This window comes from Diabrotica virgifera, chromosome 2 (genome assembly GCF_917563875.1).
Source record: "Diabrotica virgifera virgifera chromosome 2, PGI_DIABVI_V3a".
Classification (NCBI taxonomy): Eukaryota; Metazoa; Arthropoda; class Insecta; order Coleoptera; family Chrysomelidae; genus Diabrotica; species Diabrotica virgifera.
In genome coordinates this window covers 173,601,175-173,606,011 of record NC_065444.1, presented here as the reverse complement: position 1 = coordinate 173,606,011, position 4,837 = coordinate 173,601,175, and positions in this window count along the sequence as shown.

Below are 4,837 nucleotides of genomic sequence, written 5' to 3'. Positions count from 1 at the left end.
AGGACGTTTGAGTTTGCATAAAGTCATTATCAAGAGATATCCTGAGACAGGTCGAGGTATTTTCAGTTTCGTTTTTATTTTCACCAGCTATTTGAAGGTGAATCTTAGTCCATTTCGTCGTTATGTGCTTTAAAAAGGTCACTATATTATTATAGACTTTATATATTCTCAATATATCTGTAAACCATGCATGAGGTACTGAGTCAAAGGTCTTCTTGTAATCAATGAAGGCAGTAAAAAGGTTCTTTTTTTGTATGTGCCTGATTGTAAATGACTGAGTCGATAATAAGTTGTTCTTTGCAACCCATGGAACTCTTATTAGAGCATACTTTCTGTTGTAACGCTATGATATTATTTGCGATACGATTAAGAGAGCACAGTGTTGGTAGATACGCCGAGCAACACAGTACGTAACCAATTTGTACAAAGTTGGAAGACAAGTAATCAGGCGGTATTCGGCTGGATCTTGGGTGTTATTTTGATCATTCAGTATTAAATAAGTGGTTCCCTGAGTTAGGTATCTCCTGCGAATTAGAAATAACATGATTAATGAATGTTGATAAACACACATGAACACTCCAAAACTATTAAGAGTATACAGTAGCGAGTCATCAATATAACTTCAGGAGATAGTAAATACCATACTTTTTTTTGGTAAGGTCTGCGAAACTTTGGCAACAGTGCTTCGGAATTGTTTGACATAACTTGAATGTTTACAATTTTGTTATTAGTAAATAAATATTTATAAAAATAAACCAAAATGGGTGAACATTTTATGTTAACATAGGTATTTGCACGAAATAATAATAATAAATAATCATTTCGTTGTGAAGCTAAACAAGAGCCGTCTTATTTATTTAGTTCATAGATTAACTTTATATACTCGCATTATAGTCCATTCTTTCACGGTTTTTGCTCTAAATTTTAAAGAACCGCTTGGATTGACATGAAATTTGGCATGCGCATAGCTTACATGTCAAAGAAAAAAGTGATATTGTGCCGATGTGTACTTTTGCCCTGGGGGTGACTTTCACCCCCTGTTGGGGGTGAAAAAGTATATGTCCAAAATAAGTCCGGAAATGGGTAAACTGACTAATTTTAAGTAACTTTTGTTCTATAGAGCTTTTTCGCCAAGTCAACACTTTTCGAGTTATTTGCGAGTGAATATGTTCATTTTTCAACAAAATAACCACATTTTTAGACAATTTTTCGCAAATAATTCAAAAAGTAAGTATTTTGTCGAAAAAAAAACGTTCTTAGCAAAAATATAGCTTATAAAAAAGTGAAAAAAATGGTGTACGCGTTACGTCTCTGGATCTCGTAGAACCAGAGTTGTAGCCAATGAAAAATAGATTTATATTCACCAAATTTCAAATAGAATATTTCGACGTGAAATATCCAAAAAATTAAGCACTTTTTGGGGAAAACCCATTATAACTTTTTTAAAGTGTTTCAAATAAGCTTTATTTCTGTTTTTACAAAAAGTTTCTAGCATTAAATTTAAGCAAGTTACGCTCAAAATAAAGTTGGTCCCTTTTGTTTTTGCAAAAAAAAATCGGGAAGACCAACCACTAATTAGAAACTTAAATGAAATTATTCGTTACCGCTCCACAAATTATTTTGCTTATGTTGTGTTTATATCATCTGTAAGTTTCATCGATTCAAAGTGCTTATTTTTGAAAAAATTTGGTTTCAAAGTAAAATTTTTAAAAATTTAAATTTTGAAAAATATGCTTTTTTCAAAATAACTTAAAAATTGTTAGAGATACCAAAAATCTCAAAAAATGAAAAAAAAGTCAGATTTGCTTTTCTGAATATCATGTATTTTTTGTTTTTCTGTTAGACAAAAATTGATTAAGATTTGGTGTTTCTAAATTTGCATACATTCGTGATCAGTGACTGGTTCAACCCCGTTTAACTACAGCCCTTTCAATAATAAGGACTTTGAACCGATGAAATTTACAGATCATATAAACAATATATCGTCATGGAAACCGCAATATGTCGTATGTCAAAAAAATAGATTTTTTTTTATTGCACCTCTATGGCCAACTTGTTGATCTGCACAACATGTAATAGGTATTATGTCAGTAAACCAATCAGAAGCTCAGTATCCCCCCCTTTGCAATAAGTCGGTCTGACATCTGCTTGATATTTGGTCACGACAAATAGTTGTATGCCACAGTCTGTGATGAGTTTTGTTTGTTCCCTTCCATTTTGGTCAGTGCAAGTTGTTGTATGTCACTACATTTCAAGTTTTTTTGTTATTGTTTATATTACCTATAGTTGTTCTTCAATAAAAACATTAAAGGTAAGTAATTTTATACTCACTAATATCATTTTACTTTAATTTATCACTTTCACGTCGAATTTTTTCGTTTTCTGGTAAAAACGCATGTTGATTCTAACCTAAATTTTAAAATTTAATCAAATTGATTGTTTTATCGAGGGAGCTAAATCTCAATTATAGCAAAATTATAAATGTTAAGGCTTTTAACAAGTAGCATGTTGATATTTTTACATTCACGTTGTTTTGAAGTATAATTTTAAAGGTTGATTTATGACATACAACGTTTTGCATCTATAATTTTGGACACCAATTTGACATACGACATATTTTTATCTTTTGCAGAATAGTTGGAGAGTGGAAAAAATTATTAAATAAGATGTTTGGACAAAGCCGTGGAAAATACTTAATGAATCTTGCAATACAAAAGAAAAGAAATAAAGATGATTTGGGTAAGTACAGTTGTTAAGTTTTATTGTTATCAGTCACTAAAGTAGAACTGATTGCGCTTCAATCGAGTGGTGGTATCATTAATTTTCTGAATAATTATTTGTTTTAGAAAACTGTGAAGCTACTGTTGCCTCGGGACCAAGTCAAGCTCAGGATGGACCAATGGAAGTTGTAAATAAAGGTCATTCTGAACGGGCGACACTAGAAAATTTGGGTCCATTAGAGTTACTTGGTATGGATGAAAATAATATTATTTTGCTTGAGAACGTTTCTGACCAAGAAGCTGGATTGTTTTTTAGTCAACCTTTGGAAATACAAATAAAAGGAGATCAACCACCAACAATTAATGAGAATGTTGAAACATTGCAGTACCAAGAATTGGAGGTACCAGTTCATGAAATTTCGTCAGTAGTTTCCAGCAATTCTAATTTCAACAGTGATTCTGATGAACAGTACCAACCTCCCAGTAGCAATTCGACTGCATCCATTGAATCGGATGATTCACAACCTCCTAGTAACAATTCGACTGCATCCATTGAATCGGATGATTCAATACGAGTAGCCAGCGTCCTCCAAGCTGAAAATATTGAACAATCAGCTACTGACGAAACTGCTAGTAAAAGGAAAAACGTAGGGGAAAGAGGAACGGCAACGAGTATAAAAGACAAAAAACGCAGAGTTGCGCTTATTTGGGAAATCCTATGTTGGTTTCAAAAAGGATGCCTCTGGAAAATATAAACAAATCAAACAAATAGACGAGAAGAAAATTGGTCCTCGTTGTAGGGGGCACACTCGCATGAAAAAGGGGGGACCAAGACAAACTTTTTTTTGTGACCAAATCAACGATGAAGAACGCAGTCGTCTTTTCTCAGAATTCTGGGCTTTACCCAACTGGGACTCTAAAAAAACTTATATAAAAAACAATGTATTGCATTCTGAGCCAAAATACAAAAGAAATGACAGTATTGATGTCTCGAGAAAAAAAACGACCTTCCGTTTTTATTTTTCAGTGAGTGATGGGAATAGGGGTAAAGTTAAGAAACAAGTTTGTAAACAAATGTTTATGCACACAATAAGCATTGGGGAAAGACCATTACGTGATTGGGTGAAACCTCCTGAAACCAGTAGCTCTCAGGCAAGCACATCTGTAGAGGATATTTCTGCCTCAGAAAACGCGATTATAGAATTAAAGGAGTGGCTGAACTCTCTGGCAAAGGTTGAATCGCATTACTGCCGCGCCTTTTCTGATAAATTATACCTAGAGCCAGTCTGGGGTAGTATGAGAGACTTTTATCGAAAATATGTGTCAATATTTGAGGGTTTAGGAAAAACTAAAGTATCGAGGACAACTTTAAAAAAAATTATGGACAATATGAACCTAGCATTTTACACACCAAAAAAAGATCAATGTAATGAATGTACCCTGCATGGAGCTGGAACTCTGGACAAAGAATCGTATGCAAAGCATATTAAAAAAAAAACAAGAAGCAATTGCTGAAAAAGAGGCTGACAAAAGCAAAGCCCTTAAAAATAGAGGCGAAGTCAGATCTTATACAGTTGACCTACAAGCTGTGCTTCTGGCACCACGTTTAAATGCGGCAGCAAATTATTATAAAACTAAATTAAAAGTCCACAATCAGGTTTATTATAATTTGTCATCAAAAGATGTTTCGTGCTATGTTTGGCACGAAGGAAATGGTGGGTTGGATAGCGATGTCTTTGCTTCTATAGCAACTAAGTTTATCTCAAATGAATTAGCTCAGGCCTAGACTATTCCACAAAAAATAGTTATATGGAGTGATCGGTGTGGTTACCAAAATAGGAATACCAAACTGTCTAATGCCCTATTAGACTTGAGCATGAAGTACAGGTTAATTATTGAACAAAAGTATCTTGAGGTGGGCCACACCCACATGGAAGTAGATGGATGCCATTCCGCAATTGAAACTAAGCTAAAGCATCGAAAGCAAGTGTTCCTTCCTGCAGACTACATTCCAATTATACAATCAGCAAGACCTGACCAGCCATTCAAAACTTATTATTTGAGCTACAATGACTTTGAAGAGTTTAATTCTGATTACTATACCAGTATTCGGCCAG